Raw genomic sequence first — 26,146 nt, 5'->3', positions numbered from 1 at the left:
AAGTACAGCAAGATCCTCAGCTAGCTCTTTTAAAACTCTTGAATGCAAGTTATTTTTAAATCAGTCGGTCCAGAAGTCTAACTTTAGTAGCTTCTGTTTAACATCCTCTAGAGATACTAGTGGAATGGAAAGAGTGTTATCACCATATGATGAGAGTATATCTGTTCCTCCACCCCAATACAGAACAGAAATATGTATTGAATACTTTGGCCTTTTCTGCATTATTACTGATAATTCGACCATTTCTAGCTAGAAATGGACCTTATCAGAATTCTTTTTGTTCCTAATATTTTTTTTTAAAAAAAACCTCGTTATTGTCCTTAACTCTGCTGGCGATAGATTTCTTCTTGTGTCTCTTTGCTTCCCTTATCAATTTTCTAAAATTCCCTACTTTGGATTTATATTCATTACTATCAATTGCCCCTTTCTTGCATTCGTTATATACTATTTTTATAGTTGCCTTCACTTCCTCTCCAAACCAGATCTTTTTAAAAACTAATATAGACTTTTTCCTCAATTGTGGGATTCTGGCTATTTGGGCATCTAGTAAGATATTCTTAAATGATTTGCAATTAGAATTCACATATTTTGATTAAATTCTTCCTCCCAGCTGATTTGGCTCAATTGTTTTCTGCTTTGCAAAACTGGTCCTATTAAAGTACCAAGTAAATATATTACTGGTTTGTACTTCATTGTAAATTGATTATAAATGTGATCAAGTCATGATCACTTGTACCCAAGCAACCATTAATTTTTAGTTCTGTGAGCAATTACTTTCTCTCTGTTAAGACAAAGTATAATAAAGAATTCCCCTGTGCTGGCTGTAATACTTTTTGAGATAGGAAACCATCATCTATAACGTTTAAAAATTCCAACGATGTTTTAGTACTGGCAGCATGAGACTTCCAGCACATGTCACTCAAATTGAAGTCCCCCATGAACATGCAGTCTTTTTTCTTACACATTATAGATAAATACATAAGGATGTGGTCATCCTGTTCCCTAGTGTGATGTGGTGGTCTGTATCAGACACCAATTAATACCCCATCTTGTGCATTATCTGTTAGGACTTTGAGCCATAAGCATTCAAGATGAGTGACTTGGAAACAGGCAATAATATTTTTGACATAGAGTGCCACTTTCCTTTGATCTTTCCTATATAGGTTATAACCGTTGATTTTAACATTCCAATTGTGTGAATCATCTTGCCAGGTTTCAGTAATACCGACTAGATCAAATTTATGCTCATAATGAGCCTTTATGTTCCTGTAACAGCTCTCTAGATGGGTCTTTGCAGTACATACCACAGTCCCTGTTAGCAAATGGCTGATTCAATATATATTGAGGCATAATGATACAGTTTGTAAAATCACCCAGAATTCACATAGACCAATTTCTCAAACTGTCACAATCACAGAAGATTTAGAACTACAGTGGTCCAAAGGCAGATTAAGTTTCCTTCAGTAAGTCTCATGGTACCTGAAAGATCACAAGTGAAACTTAAAATTTGTGTCCTAGCTTGAGGAGGGGACAGTGAAAGGAAGTTGATAAAAAACTAACATGTTTATTTGCAGTATATTGTTCAGCCACTAGATATCTCTCTATGCTGCAGTGTGCTAGGCAGAGCACAGTCCCATGTAAACAAGAGAGACAAAACTGGAACTCAAGCTGTGTGGAAGCCTGTTAAAGTGTAGGTGTATGTTAATATAGCTGCAAACTACAGACATTAAGAGACTGCTTCTATTTAGCACGACACAGACAATGAGTTGGAGAAAGCAGTTCTCAGCCTTTTTCATACCGAAGTTCTATCCAAAGCTCCTCACAACTGTTCTTCCTCAGATAGAATAATAGAATATCGGAGTTGGAAGGGACCTCAGGAGATCATCTAGTCCAACCCCCTGCTCAAAGCAGGACCAATCCCCAACTAAATCATCCCAGCCAGGGCTTTGTCAAGCCTGACCTTAAAAACCTCTAAGGAAGGAGATTCTACCCCCTCCCTAGGTAACCCATTCCAGTGCTTTACCACCCTCCTAGTATCATTGAGTATCATGTATCATTGAGTACCCACTGCTAGTTTCCACTGTGCTTCAGAATGAACAATAGTAACACATCATTTCCCAAACACCTCCCCGCACCAATACAATCTTAGTCTGATCAGTTTATTGCTTCACAGGGAGATAATGAAGATCTATTAAATAAATGTGGTATTTTACACACAAATTACAAGGGCAGGTCCTGGTGCCTTTATGCTCTTTAGATATTCTATTTGTTCTTATTATATCCTGTTGACTGCTGAACTTGCCTTTGATTTTCCACTCAGTGACCTCTTGCATCTTTCTTATTTATAAAAATCCAGTGAATGGTGATGTTTTGGGAATTAAAGCAGGACAGAGTGTCCCTGCAATACTATGTTATTGTAATACTTGTATTTTATGCAACTTTTTTACAACGCCATTTCATTTTCTTAAAGGTTAGAGGGGATTGCAGCTCAACCCATTCTCCCAAGAAGCAACAGTGATTGCATATTATTCCCTGCGGGCTAGATTAGCATGTGCAGGGGCAAACAGGGTGGCAGGAACCCTCCATACACCTGTGCATAGGCTACTCAGACCTGCGGTCCAGTTTGTAAGTTCCATAGGGCAAGGACAATCTTTTTGTTCTGTGTTTGTATGGTGCCTAACACAATGGGGAACTGGAGCACCTAGGAGTTACAGTAATACAAACAAGAATGCACAAATAAACAGACTTCAACAAGACTACTCACACGCTAACAATGAAGGCTTAAGTACTTTGGTATCAGAGTACTCAGTGCCTTGCAGGGTTGAGCCCTTAGATAGTAACACTGGTGTAAATCCATCAAACAAAAAGTGGACCAAATCTTCATCTGGCATGGTTCCATTGACTTCATCTGGCACAACAACATGTTTACCCACACTGTGATTTATCACAAGCTGTACTAAGATCTATCCATCCATTCCAAGTCATCTAAACGTACTCCATGCTCCTAGGTCAAATCTACACAAATCTAGCCTCAACATTTCAGAGTGGTAATCACAAAGTGTAGCAAAGAGCCTTCCCTGGCATTAATGGGAATTGTGCGGCAAGATTCCCCATGCAGTTCATTAAAAATGCAGGGAGTTGGTGTCTCAATACCTTATTAATGCAGACTGCACTTGAAGGACCGTATTCTACCTGCATCTTCTCCTATAGCTTCTATTTATACCAAGGAGTGTTCTGCACTGGGATATAGGATAGAATTTGGCCAGTTGAATCTAATACTGATTTTTCCAGATACTAAGGGTATGTCTACACTACAGTAAAACACCGCTGCTTGTCTATGTCAGCTGATTCGGGCTCACAGGGCTCAGGCTGCAGGGCTATAAAATTGCCATGTAGAATAGATATTTGACTTGGACTGGAGCCCGGGCTCTGGGACCCTCCCACCTTGTGGGCGTCCCAGAGCCTGGGCTCCCACTTGAGCCCAAATGTCTACACTGCAATTTTATAGCGCTGCAGCCCAAGCCCCATGAGCCTGACCCAGGTGATACAGCCCAGCTGCGGGTGTTGGCGGGTATAGCTACACTGCAGTGTAACTGCAGGGTTCAAACTCAGGCTCTAGCCTAGCCCCCTTCCTTTTACACTCAAATAGCCCTAACCCAAGGCTTGGACCCAGGGTCCCAGGCCCCCTTGGCAGTGGAGGTTCTGAGACTGAGTCAAGCCAGGACCCAGGGTTCAAGCTCTATTGCTTTGCAGTGTAGATGCAATCCCACCGGACTTCTGCTCTGGGAGTTGGCCAAAAGTATCCCGCAATCCCACAGGCCAACTGTCTTTGTCCTCTGGACAGTCAAGTTTTGTGAACAGTCAAGTTTTCCCACATTGCACCACCACCAAAGGGCTAGAGTGGCCACATACTAGGAGGGCGCTGGGAAGTCTAGGTTATGGGTGGTTGGACTCGGGCCCATATAATGCAGTATAGACACTAGATCCCCAAGTTGGGACCTAGTATTCAACAATTCCTAACATTACAAATGAGTAGATGCTCAAGCCCTGGGTTAACAAACCCAGGGTCTGCTAACTTCAGTTCTGCTAACCCTGGGCTTAATTGCTATGTAGACATACCCTGAGGGCCTGATCCTCATCTCCCTTACACTAATGTAAATCAGGAGAAACTCCATGGAAAGTAATGGAGTTAGATGGTAACACTGGTGTAAAACCAATGTGAATGGAGACTCAGGCCCAGAAAGTCTATAGAAACTCACTAAAAGGATTTACATCCTGTACATTCACTTCTCAAGCAGAGTCGTTCTATGACCCCAAGCCGAGGCAGGGCAATCTGACAGCTTTTCATTTCCAATGATTACTAGAAGCAACAGTTTAAATTAGAAAATTATCTTCTTTCTGCCTTGATCTTTTCCTCTCAGTCTCTGGCATGGTGCATTTCATAATCTTTTGTGATGGGAAAGCTACCAAAAAACCCCAAACCTCAGTAGAGCAAAGTTTTGATGAAATCTCTTCAATTTGAGCAAATCTTCCCACTTCTATCAAGTTTCATCCTAAAAACCAATAAAACAAACAATCCCGCCACTTCCCAGCTAAAGTTACTCACAAGAAAGAGCTGAATTATTATTCTCAGTCTTCTTTTTAAATGACTCCCCATTCTCCCTCCGTTCTTCAGCTGCTCCTCAACCCTGGGTCCCTGAATGGAACGGCCTCAGCCGGAGCGCCCCAGAAATTTCTCACATGGTATGCACAACTGAAACGCTCTCCCTTCAACTTAGCATGCCCCCCTCTGTTTGGCTTGGCTGGCCCTCCATCATGTCAGAGGAGCCACTGTGCCAAATTTCAATGAGTAGCATTGTAACCTGGAGCAAAAGGTCACAATTCCATTCAGTTTGGGGGCCCTCTCAATAGGGGGCCTATGGCATATTGTCCCCCTTCTGGGTGGCCCTGCCTCTGCCACTGACACGCACCATAATGTGTGTATGGCTGCAGGTCTCACTGGCCTAAGCCAACTGCTCCTCCACCACACCCAGGCACTTGAGAGGAATGGTCAGGTCACAGCTGTGAGACTTTTTAGTGGCTTCTTTTCTCAACCCCAAACTTCTAAGAAACTCAAACAGATTGCTGAGATTTATATTTCGTCACTGAAGAGGTGCTGCAAAGCACACTGCATGTAGGAGGTGAAGAGGCAGGGCTGGTGTAACCACTAGGCGAACTAGGCTGCCACCTAGGGCGCCAAGATTTGGGGGTGCCAAAAAGCGGTGCCCCAACATTTTTTTTTACACCATTGCTCCCGGCGGGGGGATTGGCCGCTCGCAGCCACGTTAGCACCTACCTCTGCGGGCGTCCTCTGCAACTGCGGGCCCCACCGCCTCCCTCTGCCGTGCCCCACATCACTGCCTGCCCGCACACCCCCTGCCAGCCTGGAGCCGTCTCCTCCCCGAGCTGCCGCATCGTTCCCTCTAGCTCTGACAGTCCCGGACCCCATGCTGCAGCAGTGGCTGCTGCCCAAGGGCTGCCGGCTGCAGATCAGAGCGGGTGACATCAGTCCGCCTGCAGCTGGCCCTGTTGACAGCAATGCAGTGGCAGGAGAGGGTGCGGGGGTGGGGGAAAGGAAGAGGAGACCGTGGCCACCACCGGTCCACCTGCAGGGGTGGATCATGGCCCTGCCAGAAGATACAGGATTCAAGAGCTGCAAAAGCGCAACCGTCCTCAGCATGTGCCACCTTCCAAGGCTTCATCCCCATCCATCCCTGCAGCCCTATGGAGCAGGTAAATAGAGCCCCATTTTGGGGGAAGCTGAGGCAGAGAACAGGGATGTGACTTGCCCAAGGTCACCCGGAGAGTCATTGGCGGAGTCCTGCTTTGAACACAGGAGATTGAGGCTCCTCGCTCTGCGCTAGCTCAGACCATTAGACCAGAGGCCTTCAAGCCCTGAGCTCTGCACCTGTCCACACACGGTATTAATCTGGGATTCAGGGGCAGCACACTGCAAGTTTTCACTGAAGAAACACGGCTGTCTCGAGCCCTTATGGCTACAAGGAAAACCTTCCAAAGGTGATGGGCGTCTAGCCGACATAGTTCTGTCTGCCTGAGTCTGCAGCCAGCCTGGGACAACAGCTCTAGGAAATGCAGCAGTAACTGTTAAGTCTGATTACGACACCGTCAGAGCCAGATTTTCATGTAACATGGGTGACCAGTTGCGTGATGCACAACCACTGCAAGTGTGCCAGCAACTCAGGTTAAGTGCAGCTGAACCCTGGGCAGGCTGCAGCACCCAAGAGATTTTTGTTCTCCCACTGAATGACAGCAGATGCACCAGTAACCCAGTAACTTTACTAGGTAGAAGTTTAGTGACCACATTAGGGACATATCCTCCCCACTCCCAGCATTGGGCCAACTGCCCCCCATCATTCTCCTGATTGCATGTATTGTTATTGATGGGAGATCTGCTGTGGATTGGGGGGTGTATATGGACCTGCCTTTGCAGGCTCAGTCCTGGCCCAGCATTCAAAATAAATTGCCCTGAGTTTCAGAAGTACTGAGAACCCTGGAGTTCCCACAGACATCGGGGGAACCGCAGGTCCTCAGCATCTCTGAAAATCAGGCCCAGAATGACACTGACACCTCTGCCCTGGGCCAGAGCTCTCTGAGTAAGGGGCTTCAGCAGCAATTGGCGTGGGGCAGAGTAAAGCAACCAGGACGGTCATGACGGAGGCTGGAACTCTGTCCTTGCCTCACACCTGTGGGGAAGACAGGCCTTCAGACACCGCCTCCTGCCTGCATTGCACTTTCCAGCCCAGGAGCAAGGAACCATTTCACATCTTAGCGCTGGGAGGAGCTGAAGCCCAGAACAGGGAACTTGCCTGAAGTCATCCAGGGAGTTGGTGCCAGGGTGGAGAATAGAAGCCAGATCCCGACTCCCAGCTCTGTGCTCTGATCCCCAAAACAGCCCTTTCCAGATCCATGGGGCGGGGGGAAGGAGGGACTCTAGCCACGTGCAGGAGACCCAAGGCCATTTATTTGCATTAAACATGTAGACTAAATAATGAAATTAATAAATTTTCAAGCCGAACGTGTATTAATTCTAATGAACAATGCCACATTATGCAGTATTCATTTTTGAAAGTTTATAATAAGTGATGCTCCGGGGGAGGGGAGGGGAAAGGGGGGCACAAGGTGGAAGTTTCGCCTAGGGCACAAAATATCCTTGCACCGGCCCTGTGAAGAGGAGTAATGGGATGAAATTAAACAAAGGCGAAAGTAACCTGAATATTAGGAAAAGTTTCCAATAGTGAAATCAGTTAGGCACTACAGTAACAAAAACACAACCACCACCACCTAGTAGCCCCAGTCATGGTCCAGGACCCCTAGTGCTGGGCACTGTACACACAAAGCACAAAGAGACGGTCCATGTCCCATGGAGCTTACAATCGAATGGGATAGTCTAAGGGAAAAGGTGGAATCCTCATTGCTTTTGTTATTTAGAATTGGCCAGGACAAACCAACGGTGAACATATATAAGGAACAAACCTCCTGCAGATGGTCATAATGAGCAGCTTCTTCCTGTTCTGAGAGCTCCATTTCTGGAGTGCTGCAGGACTCAATCATCTCTCAGGTGGTGCCATGGGACAATATGGACTCCATAAGGAGACGCTGTCCTTTCCTCTTTGAAGGGCGCCTAGTCGCTGTGCTACATGCAACTGTCACCACCAGCCTGGGTGTCTGCAAATGCACTCTCTCTGGGACTGACAGCGTAGCCCACATGGGTTGCAGCAGCCCACCTCCTAAGCAAGAGACTGAAGAAAGAGCGTAGCTTGTGCTCCCTGAAGTATGATGAGTGGAAATGGAGAAACAAGGTCAGATGTCTGGAGGGACAAAGTTTGGCGTGGCACCAGGAGGCTCAGGAATGTAAGCTAGCCCACGTTGTTGGCACACAGAACTCTAGCATCTCAGCATGTAATGTGGCTATTGGCCATAGTTAATAAAGATTTCCTTCCTACAATTGTGCCTGATCACTTATTGCTAGGGAATGCTCCCCACTGGCTCTGTATCCATTGCAGGATCAGACCCTTTAGAGACCTCACTGGACTAGGCCCAAGCTGTTTCAGGGATTGCCTCTTCCTCTGTTTACCACTCAATGAGCTATAATCAAACAGGACACCAGCTGACAGCCCCCGAGGGGAAACTCACAGGAGGCATAGAAGGCACCTACTCACTGGGAGGTCCTAGACTGTGAAACTCCCCTCCAGTGTAGTGGCAGAAAGGCTAGAAGCATTATTAGCTTTTTGACTGAGTGCTAATGGCAGTGCCAGTTAGTATCACAGGTAATGTAGAGACCTAATGCTGAGTGGGCTGTTGACTTGGGGTACAATGCAAGGTCTGTTTTTTATTTTTTCCAGGCTTTGGAGGGTCTGGGGGCTAGTGGCTATTAATAATGTTAGGCCAAACTTTTCAAACTTGTGTGTAAAATTACACCTCTAAATACATAGCCTGATTTGAGACAGTGAGCACCCACAGCTGCCACTTCTGTCAATGGGAGATGCCTGTGCTCACACTTGACAAATCAAGCCACTTTTTTAGGTGTCTAAATAAGGGTTTAGGGGCCCAAGTTTGAAAATGATCCCTTCAGTTCCATAAATAAGCTACACTGATGCCTTTCTTAAGTGAACACCCAAGAGACATGAATAGTATCAGGTGCCTGTCAGAGATGGTATTTAACTAACCGTTGAATACTATTGTCCTGGAAACACTGGGAATACTTACAAGTGACCACTTCAACAATCTCCTGTCCATTGCAGGTTAGCCATGGGCGATAGGATTCACACACACACACACACACGTAATGGACCAGTGAAAAGCTGAACAATCTTTTACCTTCCGTGACAGCTCATAGACTCATAGACTTTAAGGTCAGAAGGGGCCATTATGATCATCTAGTCTGACCTCCTGCACAACGCAGGCCACAGAATCTCACCCAACCACTCCTGTAACAAACCCCTAACCTATGCCTGAGTTATTGAAGACCTCAAATCGTGGTTTAAAGACCTCAAGGTGCAGAGAATTCTCCAGCAAGTGACCCGTGCCCCACGCTGCAGAGGAAGGCGAAAAACCTCCAGGGCCTCTGCCAATCTGCCCTAGAGGAAAATTCCTTCCAGACCCCAAATATGACAACGAGTTAAACCCTGAGCATGTGGGTAAGACTCACCAGCCAGCACCCAGGAAAGAATTTGCTATAGTAACTCAGATCCCACCCCATCTAACATCCCATCGGGCATATTTACGTGCTAATAATCAAATCCCTCTTAGCAATGTTGCTCTCCCAGGCACAATTTTCCAATTTGCCATACCCAGAATTTTGTTTTCCTTTAGGTGACCTAACTGGATTCTCCATCCATCACTGTTCCCAGCCCAGATCCATGTTGGATCAGATGGAGAATAGAAATCCCTCTTGTACTGGGGGCAAAACCTTCCAAACTCTTCCTCCCCCACTCCCACCACCAGCTGTTGCAATCACATTTTATCCATTGGTTGAAATTTTGAACCAATGGCCGCATCTGCTGTAAGCCTGATGCAATTACTGTCCCACTCATTGGCCAGCCAGGAACACACGGTATCAAGCAAACCCTGCACCAGTCCATGAAGGGAGTTCTGTAATACACCAGAGCTCCATCAGCCTGCAGAATGAGAAACTGAACCAGTGAACAGTTTTACCTGGTAAACTGGCTCTAATTCATATAAGGGGACAGGGACAGGCAGCACCTTGCCTAGGACTTTTGCTGTTTTATGGAAGCTGGAAAATATACAAATAGTAAAGATTGTGCTGACCTAAGCTTGAGTGGCATGATATTTTCCAATAAAAAATAAAGCACGTTCATGAGGATTGAGTACCAGACGACTAACTGAATTGTTTATATTCTGGCCCTACAAGATACTAAAGTCAATGCCACACCTGAGTCAAAATTTTAGTTCTGATTTTTCAAAAAAGTTCTATGGAAGTTCCAACGGCACATTTAATATGGGGTGCTTAGAGCCAGATTGTGCTGTGACTTACCCCTATACTGCCTCACGGACTTGAGAGATCTGAGTAGTCTGGCTGTCAGACAGCCATGAGTTTGTAATTCAAAATGGTGCAGACAAAAGACACTGCGACTTTGGACTGTGCACGCACAGGCTCCACATCCTGTTGCAGAGAGGCAAGAGTCGCTATCTCTATGGCACTGATGAGACTGCACAAAGATACCAGCAAATTGAAAGGAACTTAAAGACTCAATTGGCTTGACTATAGATCTGGAGGAGTAGAATTGTGAGGAAAGATTAAAGAGGTCTAAATATATAGCCAAATGACAGCTAAAGGGATGTCCAGTGGGGGAATAGAGCAGGACATGAACACTAAGGGTACATCTACACTGCAAGAAAGAACCATGGCAGTGAGTCTCAGAGCTCAGGTCGACTGACTCAGGCTTGTGCTACAGGGCTAAAAATAGCAGTGTAGATGGTTGGGCTCCAGCAAGGGGGCCTGGTCTTGGTGCTTGGGCTCTGAGATGCTCCCCCCATTTCAGAGCCTGGCATCCAGCCCAAGCCAGAATGTCTACGCTCCTATTTTTAATCGCCTAGCGTGTACCCAAGTCAGCTGACCCACGCTCAGACTCACTGCTGTGAGGTTTTTTTGCAGTGTAGACATACCCTGACTGGTAGTCATCACATACAAAGAACAAACCCAGCTGCTTTCAATTAGACCATCTTATCCCAAGAGAACAAAAGCAAAAGGAAAGTCTTCAGGAGAGAGCACTCAGGGCTAGATTCACAAAGAAATTTAGGCATGGAGATGTTCAGCATCATGAAACCTAACTTTTAGGAACCTATAAAAACCACTGGGATTCACAGTGGCTGAGACTCCCTATACAATCAGTGGGGAGACAGGTGCCTCAGAATGGGATACACAAAAGCCAGCTTGTTAGGCCGCTCTCCACCTAAGCTAGCCAATGGGAGATGTTGAAGAGAGGCGTGTGTCCTAAGCCCCACACCCGAAGGGCGTTTGGGGCCTAAGTCCAGGCTGCAGGGAGGCACCTCACTCTCCATGTGATTCTCAGCTGCAAACAAACCCTCTCTTGGAGTTAAGCACCTACGCCATTTTTTGCAAGAAGTGGCGGATGATGGAGCCCTCCCTTGTAACTTTTAGCCTAGTGGTTTAAGTACCCACGTGGGGTGTGGGAGACCCCCAGTTCAAGTTCCCCCACCCCGGCCATTTTTTGTAAGTTCGCCTATAGGGGCCTGATCTAATAGGCAAGCTGTGAGCCTACTTACCAGATTGGGTCCCACAGGTCAGTTAGGTGGAGGAACACCTGTCTTCACCTGGCTCATGCATCACCCTGGGGTGGCAGTGCTCATGCCCAGAAGCAGAAATATAGGCACCTAGGGAACTTCTACTGCAAAAATGTAGGTATTGATTGAGGTTAGGAGCCTACAAGGTTCAGTGGCAGCTGAGTGGGGTTTTTAATCTGAATGGGGCCTGATTCTGGTATTTAGGTGCCTAAAGTGGCAGTTAGATACCTAAGTCCTTTTGTAAGTCTACCTCCACTGTACATCTCCCATCCTGCAGTCTATGAGAGAAATGACTGCTGAACTCTGCCTGTAGGGCAGAGGTCCCCAAACTGTGGGGCACACCCTCCTAGGGGGCACAGAGGAATGTTCGGAGGGCATGGCAGGGCCCAGGCCAGCCCCCACAGAGGATGGGGAGGGAGCGCCATCCAGCCCCACTCTGCTCCCAGCTCTGCTCGTGGCCCCAGCCCCCAGCCCTGTATCTGGCCCTGGCCCCAGGCTGGGGCTCCACTCCCACCCCTACCCCCATTCTTGGCTCCTGGACGGGGCTCCGCTCCAGACCCTGCCCCCAGCTGTGGCCCCCAGATGGGGTTCCACTCCCAGCCCTGCCTCCAGCTGCAGTTCCCAGCCAGGGCTCCACTCCAGGCTCCGGCCCCAGACCCACCTCCAGACGCAACCCCAGCCTTGGCCCCCTTACCCCAGTCTGCGTCCCCCCTCCTGGAGCCACGGCCCCCTTCCTGACTCCGGGGCAGGGGAGACGCGGAAAGGGATAAGTGGGGGCGTGACCCTGAAAAGTTTGGGGACCACTGCCTTAGGGAGAGTTCTTAAAGATTTAAAGGGGCAGCCCACAGAAAGCAAAATCATAGTTACTTGTCTGGGTGGTACCGTTAGGTGTTAATTTGAAAAGATATAAGTGCTGATAATGGCTTACAGTGGTATGAATGGTACAGCTAGACATAATAATAATTAAGCAAAGAAATTCTGAACATTTTTTCCTATTCTTCAGGTCAACATGAGAGCGTAGAATTACTGTTTTAAGAGAACTGTTTGAAACTGCATCATTCCAGTGATTTTAAACTGGACAAAACACTGTATATGCACTAGATGACAGCCCAGTAATGGTAAGAGGATGAACTAAGTGACTCAATAAGTCTTTTCTGTCTCTAATCTCTATGATTATATGAGTTCATAATGAACGAAGAGGACTTTTAGCACCAATAATATTCACAGCCTAGGTCTCTTTCATTTAAGAAAAAAATCAAAATGTGTGTTAAAAATGAATAGCTGTGCTCATACATTGGGAAAAGTAGCTCATGAAGAGAGGTTTTAAGAAATGCCTCGGGCAATGGAGTAACATAAAAAGCACTTTGCTGCTTCAGTGACACATTTAACATAAAAGAAATCTAAATGTGATAATTTTCAGTCCAACAATTTTTGACTTTGTCATCAACAAGAGTGAAAAAAAGAAACATTACATAAAAATGCACTAATCACTAAAAGCCTTGAGTTTTGAGTCACTAGCCAGGAGCACTGGTGACTAATTGCACCTGCTCCCTATGGCAAGATTTCCCAGAGAGCATCTGGTTTTCTTGGCCAAATTCAGATAGTTCTCACCAGAAAAAGAGCAGCACAATGTAGGTCTAAAAGCGGTACCTCTTAACTGTCTCCCATTCCAAGAAAAATCCTTCATTTTAGACACATATTTACCTTTTCCCACACTGGGTTTGGTAATGTAACTTATTTACTGAGGCTCAAATGCTGAACCATGAAATTGAGGTACTGACTGTTGCAAATTGGAAAGAAGTTAATCCCCATTTTGTTTAAGTCTTCCAGAATCATTCAGTTTCTTGAACTCCTCATATTGGGGTCAGAAACAAGAAGTTACAGTTTCAAGGCAGGCTTCTGTGTTCATTACATATCCGATATAGTGGAACAGAGCTGACTGCAACAACTGGCAAAGGTGCAGGAAGATGCAAGCAGCACTTCAAACGGGGAGCTGGTCTATGGGATGTATGACTGGACTGCTCATATAGTTGCATGAATATTGCAGTGAGTCCCTAAGCATCTCTCCATGTGCTGTGATTTGGTGCTCTAGTCTAGTGCATCATGACAGGGCCTTTGTATGCATTAGCACACGGAAATATACATGAAGAAATGCACAATATGCAGTGTGCTGCAGAGGTCCTTGATTTTGACTACCCCCATGTTTGCTGTTAAGATGATGGGATCATAGTAATTACTCACTGTTTATAGATTAATTGTAACATTTTATTAACAGCATAAGAAGGTCTAAAAGTAGACAGTATAACAATGGAGCATCTGTCATGCCTAGTCATGGTTTCCCTTGTACTCTTTAACAATCCCAAACAGTATTTTGTTACAATGAGGTCATCTGTTGAACCGATCATATATTTGACTCCTAAGGTTATTGTCATCTGATGATGCATGAAAGCTAAACTACAGTGATTCATTCTAAAATGTTACATAGCTAATAAAATATTGACACTCTTTCAACCTCTTTTATGTTTACACCCCCACACACAATCCAACCTGATTTTTCATCACCTTTTCTGAAATAGCTGAAGCTAATTTACTATCCTCACAACAGAAAGCTTTTGTCTTCCTCAGTGACAGCTGCCATTTTACTCCTACTCCCCAGCAGGAAATGGGAGGGATGTCATGGTTTTTCCACAGACAAAGAGCAACCCTGTACTTTCAGTCAGGATGCCATTTGTGACATTGGCAGACCAGGTGCCACCTCGTGCCAGAGCCCCAGGACAATTTGTAAGGCTGGCAGGCCCTGCTTGCTGGCAGGCAGGATCAAACCTGGGATCTCTGAACCTTATTGTATGAGCCTCTACTACAGGAGCTAAAAACCACATGGCTCTTAGTGAAGGCTGTAGCAGACTCATCAATCTCTAGACCAGTGGCTCTCAACCTTTCCAGATGACTGTTCCCCTTTCAGGAGTCAGATTTGGCTTGTGTGCCCCTAAGTTGTACCTCACTTAAAAACTACTTGCTTACAAAATCAGACATAAAAATACAAAAAAGTGTCACAGCACATTATCACTGAAAAATTGCTGACTTTCTCATTTTTACCATACAATTATAAAATAAACCAACTGGAATATAAATATTGTACTTACATTTCAATGTATAGTATCAGGGCCGGCTCTGGCTTTTTTGCCGCCCTAGGCAAAAAAGCCTCCGGCCGGAGCCGGGGGGGGGGGCAGCCGGAGCCCCGGCGGGGGCTCCGCTCTCCCCCCGGCGGCCGGGGGGGAGGGCGGCGAGCCTGGCTGTGGCCCCGCTCTCCCCGGCGGCCGGAGCGCCGCGCCGTCCCCCTCCAGGTGCCGCCCCAAGCACCAGCTTGGGTGCCTGGTGCCTGGAGCCGACCCTGATAGTATACAGAGCAGTATAAACAAGTCAGTGTCTCTGTTAAATTTTAGTTTGTACTGACTTCACTGTGCTTTTTATGTAGCCTGTTGTAAAACTAGGCAAATATCTAGATGAGTTGATGTACCCCCTGGAAGACCTGTGTGTATCCCAAGGGGTACACAAACCCGTTTGAGAATCACTGCTCTAGGTGCTACTAAAGGGGGACAAAGCACCACACCAAGCAGGCCTGGGTTACAAAATCACCTGTGTGTTAGTATAGATCAAAGTGATGGTTAAATGTGTAAAAGTGTATTTGGTGTTTGAACTTCATGAAAACTAGTGGGATGTTACTTGCATTATTTTTACTTATCTGTATCATGTTATAATACAGTAACTCCTCATTTAACATCATCCCACTTAACGTTGTTTCAATGTTACGTCCCTGCTCAATTAGGGAACATGCTCGTTTAAAGTTGTGCAGTGCTCTCTTATAACGTCGTTTGGCTGCCTGCTTGTAAGATTCTGTGGAAGAGCAGCGACTTTACAAGGGAGCATTGCACAAGTTCCGCTTCCTCTCCCTCCCTCCCAGCACTTCCCCCACTTAGGACTTTGGGGGGGTGGGAGGGATGTGGCGTGCTCTGGAGAGGAGGTGGAGTAGGGGTGGGAAGAGGTGGGCCTGGAGTGGAACGGGGACAGGAAGAGGCGGACCTGGAGCATTCCCGGCGAAGTCAGAGCCTGTTCTTCTCTGGGGAAGCTGCCTCTGCTGCTGCAAAGGTGCTTCCTAGCGTCCTTGCCTGCAGCGGGCTGTGCCTGTGTGGGGTAAGCCAGGGGCACTTCCCAACCACAGTACAGTACAGTAATGTACAGTATATAATGCCTGTTGTCTGCCCTAAAAACATTTCCTTAGGACCTAACCCCCCGCATTTACATTAAATCTTATGGGAAAATTGGATTAATTTAACATTGTTTCACTTAAAGTTGCATTTTTCAGGAACATAATTACAATGTTAAGCGAGGAGTTACTGTTTAGTAGCAAACATTTACATTGTGTATACTCCTGTAACTGAATAACCCATCAAATGAACAAGAAGCCTTGTGGAATGCAGAACGAAGAACTTTAACAGAAAAGTGCTAATTTCAAAGCAAGTGGTCATTTTGTGTGATGATCAGAGGTCAAAGACTCAAAATGAATTCCTCACTCTCCATCATCAAAGGAAAAGCCCACATGGGTAGTGACACTGACAGCTTGTTTTCTGTGAGAAGAAGCTATAAATATGGATTCATGGAAAGATCCTGGATCTCTTGACTGTTTGGACTCTTACAGGGAAGTGTAGCAGACAGTCTGGGTACCCTGAAAAGACTTTTAGCAAACTAGTAGTTTATTACATCACTGCTGCCATTTGGAATTACAAACTGTAATTTACCTGTATGTTTTACCTGCTTTAACCTCTCAATAACTCTCATTTCCATTACTTAGCTAATAAACCTTTAATTAGTTTATTACAGAATTAGCTATTGTTCTAAGTGTGATGTTGCACTCTATATGATTTTATGAAAATATGCTAATGAGTGTGAATATAATGTAACTGGAATATACTTCATGCAAAAGGTCTCTTGTAAGGTATCATTACAAAGCTTATAATCTACTGAGTGTGGTCATCCTATTTGTATAAATGTATCATTCTTGTATCTGAAACTAGAAATATGAAATATAATTCTGAGGTCCTATTGTAATTATGCAAAGTGTGGGCCATTAATGGTGGCTTGGAATCTTGATGGCTCCCATTAACCAGGACAATAGGTTGTAAATGGCTCTGTTTACTTGTAAGTCTTCCTGTATACCTGTGTGCTGGCAAGTGGATAATGAAGTCTTACAGTGACATGTGATCATGTCACCTGAACTGGAATCCATCTTTAACCTGGTGCTTTTCCATCTAGAAGGAGGGGTGGGAACCCAGAGAGGGACAAAGGATTCCCGCCTTGTGCAAAAGATATAATGGGAGTGGAACAGAACAAAGGAGGCTGAGTCATGAGAAATCCCCTAGCTACCACCTGAGCTGGAACAAGGACTGTACCAGGGGAAAGGATTGGGCCCAAACTAGAAAGGAGTCTAGTCTGTGAAAGAAGCTTATTGGAACATCTCTGAGGGTGAGATTTTATCCGAAATCAGTTTCTTAATGTATTAGGCTTAGACTTGCGTGTTTTTGTTTTATTTTGCTTGGTAACTTACTGTTCTATCTGTTATTACTTGGAACCACTTAAATCCTTGTTTTTGTATTTAATAAAATCACTTTTGCTTATTAATTAACTCAGAGCACGTAATTAATACCTGGGGGAGCAAACAGCTGTGCATCTCTCTCTATCAGTGGAACAATTTATGAGTTTACCCTGTATAAGCTTTATACAGAGTAAAACGGATTTATTTGGGGTTTGGATCCCATTGGGATGAAGACAAGAGCACTTTCTAAGCTGTTTTCTGTTAAGCCTGCAGCTTTTGGGAGACGTGGTTCAGACCTGGGTCTGTGTTTGCAGCAGGCTAGTGTGTCTGGCTCAACAAGACAGGGTACTGAAGTCCCAAGCTGCCAGGGAAAACGGGCTCAGAGGTAGTCTCAGCACATCAGGTGGCAGTCCTGTGTTTCTGTGACGCAACCCGTCACAGTAAGATCTAGAGTATCAACAGATCTGGGGTAAGTGACTGGTCCCTTGGGACTGGAACTAACTTAAATATGATGTGATTTTTGGTGTAAGTAACCATTTTATCACAAAGTCCAGTTTGTCTGGAGGGCAAGATAGACTGGAGAGTCTAAGGGGACTGTCTGTGACTCCATGGTAAGACTGGTATAGTGATCCAGGAGTTCACATTTGTCACTGGCTTAATGAAATCTAATTATAAAACACACCACTAGTTTGGGGTGTCTGCCTGGTTTCTAACAGTCTGCCCTGAGGAAGGCACTCATAGTCGTGAGCCACTCCAGACAGTGTGACACAATTTGCTTTATATTGAGAAAAGAATAACAACCAACCAAAAGCAAGGTCTCTATGAGAAAGCACAGCATGTTTCTCCCCTTTGTAGCAGGTTGCACCTGAAAACAAAATGGCTGCTGCCTCTACGGTAAGGAGAGGGCCTTCTCTCCATTAACAGGTGCAGAACTACACACAGAAAACAACAGATAACAGATGTACAATGTCACTGGGTTGACAGGTGATTCACAGAGGTCAAGGCCTCCACATGGCTTCCCGGTGCCACTCCCAGCCCACACGACAGTGCTGAAGGAGCTGTGCTGGCAATGAGTCCCCGCTAGCTGCTGCCTCCCCCATGCTCAGTGACATTAATCAAAGCAGGAACCTGTGAGATAGCGCTGATTTCATCACCATTGTGTTTTGGGGGGGAATTCCTATAGGCGTTAAGGCCCGATAATACACTGGTCCTCCCCTAGTACCTCCACTCACCCCTACGGTCCCCCTGCAGGGCTGGGAAACAGGCTGCAGAGCAGTCTCCAGAGGCCAGTCCCCCCACTCTGCTAAGGAAACGGGTTGGATAGGAGGAGATGATGGGGCTCTGAATGACTGCTAAGCAGAGAAAGCAAAGGGCCGGGCCCTACAGTTAGCCTGTGAGGAGAAGGAGAGGAAAAGATGGCTTTAACAGACCCCTCAGCCAGTGCTGGTCTGGTCTGGTCTTCTGGTGCAAATTACAGCAGCCCAACCACTGTTCTATACTACACCAGCTGCCAATAGCCTCCTGAGGCCATTCTAGTAGCACTGGTTTGCAGGCACACTCCAGCAACAGCCTCTTTGTCCAGAATTAGAGCCGTTCCAAAGAAATTTGTACAAGATTTTTTTTTCACAGAAACATGCTAATTTCAACAAAAATTTCCCTGGGGAAGCTTTCTCGGGTCCAGCATGGAATAAGAGAGAGAGGGGCCTAATAACTTGGGACATAGGAAACTCAGGGACTTGAACCTAGATTTACTACACCCAGGCTAGTACCCTATCCACTGGGCCATTAACAAGGGGTAGCAGAGGGTGGTGGAAGGAAGCAGAGACTCTCTCCCACACTCTAAGAATGAAAACAAGATCCAAAACATTGAAATTCTTCACAGAACAGAATTGTCATCTTCTGGCCAGCCCAACGCAGGACATGCTCCCTACATCAGGGTTAGGGTTGGAGGAGGGTGGTGTAGGAGCTGGTACAGTAGCTTTGTGCCACTGGAAGACTCCACCACACACTGGTTGTCCTCTAGTGCTCAGGTCAGCCAGCTTTAAGGCAGTTGCATGCCGGGAGGGTACTGCAAAGTAGGGTGACCAGATGTCCCGATTTTATAGGGACAGTCCCGATATTTGGGGCTTTGTCTTATATAGGCGCCTATTACCCCCCACCCCCTGTCCTGATTTTTCACACTTGCTGTCTGGTCACCATACTGCAAAGTGTTGCTAACAATCTGGAGAGTCTGACCTCAGAGTTTGCAAAGAAAGTCAAAAACCTCAGAGGGTGTCACTGATCCTAGCAAGTTAAACACACACACGTTTAGGGGAGAATTTTCAGAATTATTCAGCATTGGCTTAACTCTGCTCCCACTGAAGTCAATGACTGCCTTCCCTGGAAACAGAAGTAGGCAAACACCAAACGCGTTGAAAAATCCTACCCTTAGTTAATAACTTGACAGTGTTCTTTTAATTATGATACACTGCAAACAGTGACCCCATTGCTTCATCCCGTCCTTTACAGTCTTGTCAGCTTCTCCTTTTGCAGCATCTCTGGTTTATACAGTGCAAAGCCACATGCAGTTTCCCCAAAGATTATATAGTCACACAACTTGAATTATGCTCCCACACATCCCTGTCTGAAAGAGCTTCCTTGAGCAGCAATGCGCTTTGCTTTCATTGGTGCCACCAATGAATAGCGTCTCTCCACTGCATTTAGACACCTGTGGCTGGTCCATACCAGCTGACTCAGGCTAACGGGCTGTTTAATTGCAGTGTAGATGTTCAGGCTCAGGCTGCAGCCCAAGCTTTGAGTCCCTCCCACCTCACAGGGTCCCAGACCCTGGGCTCCAGTCTGATCCCAAACATCTACACTGCAATTAAATAGACTCTTAGCCTGGGTCCCAGGAACTGGAGTCAGCTGGCATGGTCCAGCCACTGTTTTTTAATTGCAGTGTAGACAAGACAGTGCACTGACTCGGAAGGGAGGGTCCTTCTCTTCCTAGCCATGAGAACTACTTGATTACACATCCCATGCTGTGTGAAAGTGAGATAGTGATCCTTAACCAAAGGGGGCCATTGCTTCTCTTTGTGGCCTGCCCATTGTTTTCTTTGTTCATCCCCAAGTCTTTTATCTTCACAATACAATCTGCACTAGGCATAAACAAAAAAAGCTTGTCTTATTGGAGAATAAAGGGAAATATAAGTGCATGCTAAAACTGCACTGTCATTCCAACAGCAGCTCTGTCTTATGGATATCAATCATTTGAACAATTACATTACATATAAGAGCCAAAATGCTGATTTTCTCTCTTTTCCTAAAATAAAGATGGATTACGGGAAATTGCCAGATGCTCACACCTAAGCATCCTGCACACCCAGAAATAACTACATTCTGGTAAAAAAAACCAGCACCACAAAAATTAAAGTTCAGGGCAAACTTTATAGTAATTTTATACCTCTTCAGAAGCCATTGCCAGGTTTCTGTTCCTCTGGGTTCACAGAACAGATGCACTGGCTGAGCAAATGGGAATAGATGAAGGGAGGATCTGAAGACAAGTAGAAGACACCAGTGTAGGAATTCTAGCAGTGTCAGCCACAATTCTTCTAAGATCCCTACAGCACGGCAGAAGCAGGTGCTTTAAGAGACTGTCTGGGGCTTTGTTTGTTTTTCATTTACAGGTCTGGATGGTCACGGTGGATTGTATGCACCCGGGAATGAGGTGTTGGTTACCAGTGACTATTAGGGATTGAGTTCTCATCTGCAGCAAGTTAACAAGACAGCATATGGAAAGGAGAAGAGACCTCAGTTCAGGATAGCCAATGATTGCTGTCCGGGGGCTAGTGATAGAGATTGTTGATAATCTGAGAGGGGTATTGGTCTGCTTGCTTATTTTTGTTCTGTTCCTTTTCCCCCAGTTTGGTGAGGGGCGGGACAAATAAATGAGCCGTATCCTTTCCCTGATTGACTGCAGCACCTGTGTTATTAGTGACAAGCTGAGCCAGATGCTCAGGATCTTTGACAAGTTCTTGAGGCGCACAGGCCCAATGACAGGCTGCCTCGTCATCTCCTTCCTTTGCCGGGCTTACTCACGCCTGCCCAAGGGGGCGAGTCCAGGGCAGTGCAGGAGGCCAGCTCAAAAGCTATGCACCCTTCAAGTCCGAGACTTTACGTGGGACCTGAGCAGTGCATTCACCTAGTGCTGCCCCCACTCTGCATAGCAGATGAATTGGATCAGAGAGCACAAAGACTGGGACCTTGGCTGACCTCTGTAAAGGGCAGGAAGGGGAAGGCTCCCGAACCCCCTGGGCTGCCTATTCTACACAACCATCTGCCTTGTGTTTCTGTGTTAGGGGAAATAAATGGATTTAGAGCGATTGATGGGGGAGTAATGTAAATACATCTAAGTAAGTAATAGCCTAATTCATTGTTCTAGCTAAAGCACAAATCAAATATCCTCCACCTCTGCCAGGCTGCTAAAATGCTTTAAACAGTGATGGACAGATTATTATTCTTTCTATTACAGCATACCAGGAGGGCCCCAGTTGGGATCAAGGTCCATTTGCGCTAGGTGCTGCACATGCACACACTCAGTAAGGGCAGTAAGCTGGGGTGTAAATCTACTCAGTAGCCTGCAGCACGCGAAGCAACCGCATGGACCCTGCTGACGTGCACGAAAAGTTCCCTAGTGCACTTTAATCTACCCTCGCCAAAATGGACCTATATTGAAGTGCACTAGGGAATTTCTAGTGTGGAGCAGCACGTCCCACAGGGACACTTGGTGTGCGGCAGGCTAGTGCAGAGTAGATTTACACCCCAGCTTGCTGTGAACTAAGTGTTTGTTTAGACAAGAGTAAGAGAGAGTCCCTGTCCTGAAGATTCTACCAGCAAAACAGCAGTTGCACAACAGGGAAGGGGCAGGAGGGTGCCTGGTGTGGGAAAAGGAACTGCTTCCTGTTTATGCCCCTGAGGTGCAGTCTACCCCCAAGACATTGTGGGGTGCAGCTGTACCTCCCCTCCTTGCACTGGCCTCTGCAGCAGGGGCAATGCACACTGGGGTTCATGCTGCACCTGCTGAAGGGGCGTGTAGCACTGGGTTTCTTTCCCTGCACACAAGGGAGCTTGGGGAGGCTCCTGGGGTGGAAGGAGAGAGATCTGCTTTGTTCCATTCCTTGTTCTGAGCTGTGTGTAGTTTCCACCCAGGATCCGTTTACTCCTTATAGTGTGAACATGGCTTTGGAGAAAAATGCAGCTTGTGCCATATCTCATGTGCTCAAAGGGTTAACAGTCATGAGCAAAAGCAAGGCAGGGAGGCACATAGCAAGTAGACTGAGGCAGTCTGACTGGCAGATAAAAAACACCCTGACAGTTCGGGAGCAAGACGTCTGTATGTGACCCACATAGCAGTGATGAAGAAAACAAACAGCGCTGCAAAGGCTCATGGGAAATGTCATCCTCATGGAAAACATTTCCATCTGCCCTCTGTGGGCTTGTTAATGATTGGATCTGCCCTCAGTTGTGTTTATTCACTCACTGTAGATGGTGCAGGTATCTTGCTCTTCCCTATGGGTCAGATCCTGCAGCCCTCGCTCGCCATGAGTCATGCTAACTCAGACAGGTAGTCCCGCTGAAGGAAATGGGAAGTGGGAATAAATAAGCATTACAGACTCTGTCCCCTAGCAAGTGGATAATCGCAAAGCTCTGACAGGAGCCAAATAATGTTTTCTCCCTCAGGACATTCTGCAGTCTATTCTTTTGTTGCCCCAATTCACCAATGGTTCTCCCAGTTGTCAGTGAGGTTCTGCCACAGAGCAGCCCCGAACCCTGCTCACAGACACTGCTGAAGGGAGCACAAAGGAAACTTCCATCCCAACATACAGCCTCTCTGCTCCAAAACCCATCACCCCCAGCAACACAGAGCCCCAACAGAGCTCTTCCAAAAACATCCACAGTGCTGCTCCTCCTTGGCCACTCTCTGATCCCTGAGGTTCCCCATCCCCTGGGCCTCCTTGAATCCTAGGAGGCTCTCTCACCTTACCCAACCTCTTCAAGCCCTGAGGGAGAGCCCCCCTTCTTCCTATTGTAACCCAGATTTCCTTCCTCCTCTGCCCACCTTGTGATCCCTAAGGTACCCCGTCCTTGAGCCTAGCAGCCTCCTTCTCATCCTTCTCTAGCCCTGAGGAGGATCCCTTCCACCTAATGTACCCCCTCTGCTTTGAGTCCCAGCGGTTCCTCCTCCTCTACCCGAGACTATGTTCCCTTCTTTTTCCTCCTCCTTTGGTCTCCCCCAATCCCGATGTCACAATCAGGATCGGGTCTCATTACACTGGACATTGTGCAAACAAAATTAAAATCCCAGCCCCAGAGAGTTTACAATCTAAGATCCCAATCCAAAGACATTTGAAGCAAATACTTTCTACTGATTACCAGTGGCTTTGGATCAGATCCTAAGCAGGGATGAGACAACACCACTGATTACAGAACCCAGTGGAGGGAAGGAGGCGGCCCCCAAGGCTGACAGCAATAGGAACATGATGTTACATAAGAATGAGGCTACGTCTTCACTACCCGCCGATCCGGCGGGTAGCAATCGGTTTATCGGGGATCGACTTACTCGTGAGGACGCGGTAAAATCGATCCCTGATCGCTCTGCCGTCGACTCCGGAAATCCACCTCGACAAGAGGCGGCAGCGGAGTCGGCGGCAGCGGTCGGCTTTCCCCCGTCCTCACCACCAGGTAAGCCGACCTAAAATACGCAACTTCAGCTACGGTATTCACGTAGCTGAAGTTGCGTATCTTAGGTCGGAACCCCGCTGTAGTGTAGACCTAGCCTGAGACAAATCAATCTAATGGCTAATATCCATGTCTACACATTATTATCTGTATTCCAGTAGCATCTCAAGGCCCCAATAACTAAGTGCCTTGGGGGCAAGGACTGTCTTTTTGTTCTGGGTTTGTTCGTAGGGTGACCAGATGTCCCGATTTTATAGAGACAGTCCCGATTTTTGGGTCTTTTTATTATATAGCCTCCTATTACCCCCCCCACTCCCTGTCCCGATTTTTCACATTTGCTGTCTGGTCACCCTATTTGTTCGGCACCTAGCACAATGGGGTCCTGGTCCATGACAGGAGTTCCTAAATGCTACCACAACACACATAATAGAATTGGGACCATTTATGCAAGGCACTGTACATACACACAGCATGAGACAGTCCTTCTGCCCCTCTCTAAGGCAGAGGATGGAAGGGGAAACACCAGAGAGAAATTACTTGAACTGCATGACACAGCAGGTCAGCAATGTAGAACCTAGGTTTCTTCAGCTGTAGTCCGGGATTCTAGCCACTTGATCACACTGTTTCTGACAGCAGAAGGCAGAAAGCTGTCTGCAGGAAATCCAAACATACCAGACTCCATAAGGAAACATTAACAGCATCCTTCATGGGAGAAAGCAATTTTTGAAATAAATTTTAACGTCTGTACAGTGAACTTCCCACTGACAGAAAACACATTTGTTATCGTTCTTATGACAAGCTTAATTTCCTGGACAGTCAGGTGTAACTGATGGAGATTGCATTTCTCACCCTCTCAGTCATGAGATTTTTCCCGGGAAGATCTCCAGGAGAATTGCTAATGATAATTTTTCTTCCATGTCAATTGCTTTCTATGAGCAAGGACAGTCACTGAACCCCCTTTTTAAGGAAGAGCACAACCCTTTGTTTTCAGGGAGAAAGCTCATTTTGTTTAGATAAGAAACAGTATCATTTTCTAGTTGTCCAAGGTCTCACTTACCCATGCTGAAAGAGAAGAACACTATTGTTACAGCACAGAGTTGTTGGAATAAACCTCCTGTGTGCTCAGCACTTCGCAGGACTGGCCCTGCTGTAATTATGTTCCCTACAAAGATATGACAACATACAAACAGGCATTTGTTTCAAAGGGCACATGCAGAATTGAACATGTGCCTGACTCATATACACACTAATCGTGATTTGAGAGACCACATGTGAATTTGTATATATATATAGGGTGGAAAGGAGGGATAATTTCTTTCTAGAGTGATATCAATATCTTATTGATGTCAATAATTTTTCTCATCCATGCTGTACAATACATTTTTACTTTCTGCTTATATAAGCCATGCTGGCTGATTGTCTTTCTCCCTCTGTTGTGGCTACTCTGTGTAAGAAGTTAAGAGTCTACTACAGCTAGCAGCTAGTGCTATAGCTCCTTTGGCTCAAGCAGTAGATGATTAAGTTCCTGGGTTCAAACCCTGCAGATGGTCCCAAGCAGAAGCTGCCTTTGAATGAAGTCTTGATATGCCCCATAATGCATTACAAATGCAAGTGCTCACCTCTTCATTGGTGGAAGCAGGTTGAAGCTGAGATCACAGCAGAGCCACTCAGGGACTGTGAGCCTGCTCTGGCCCCTGCATATTGCATTCCTCCAAATATTTCAAGTGACTAAAGCAGGCTGCAGCACCGCAGATTTGGCCCATCTGCCCCTTCATAGATGATGGGGAAGCCAGGTCAAACCTGAGTGGCACTGTGACTCGGGTTTGGGGCCCCTCTAGGGCAAACTACCCCTTTTGCCCCCATGAAGCTCCTGCAAACCCGGGCTGATAAGGCCTCCAGATGACTTATATAGCACATACAATCTACTGAGGTACCTTCATCAAATTTGTTTATTAGTAAGCTCCAGTACAACACAGTACAGCAGCAGGTGGATGGAGGGCCCTTCCTGCCCCCGGATCAGCCTTTTATACTTATGCTTTCTTCCCTGCATTCTCCAGCTCACTGGCAGAATGTTACAATTAAATAACTCTCTAATAAAGCAAACCATGGGATAGGATAGAGTAGTCTGACGAGGGGGGGGGGGCGGGAAGGGGGACACACAAAATCCTTAAAACCGGGCCTGCTGACTGATGAAGACTGTTGATATCTGCTACTGACTGCAGGCAAAGAGATATACAGCAGACAGTGTAGCAGATGATAGAACAATGGCTACAGAAACAGGGCCAAGAGTTCTATTGGGAGTGAATGTGCCATAAAACAAGAGTGCAAAAAGGCAGGGGAATCCTTATCATTTTAAGCCGATAGTCACAATTCTAGCTACTTCCAAACGCTGAGAAAGGATTATTTTTAAGACAACAGCATCCAGTTGGATACCTGTGTGGGGGGGGGAAATCTCAAAGCAGAAGTTTTATAATCTCACATTAAACTTCTGAGGTTTAATTACTAAACTCCATT

This window comes from Terrapene carolina, unplaced genomic scaffold (assembly GCF_002925995.2).
Source record: "Terrapene carolina triunguis isolate 2854851 unplaced genomic scaffold, T_m_triunguis-2.0 Scaffold111, whole genome shotgun sequence".
NCBI lineage: Eukaryota > Metazoa > Chordata > Testudines > Emydidae > Terrapene > Terrapene triunguis.
This window is presented reverse-complemented; position numbering follows the sequence as displayed.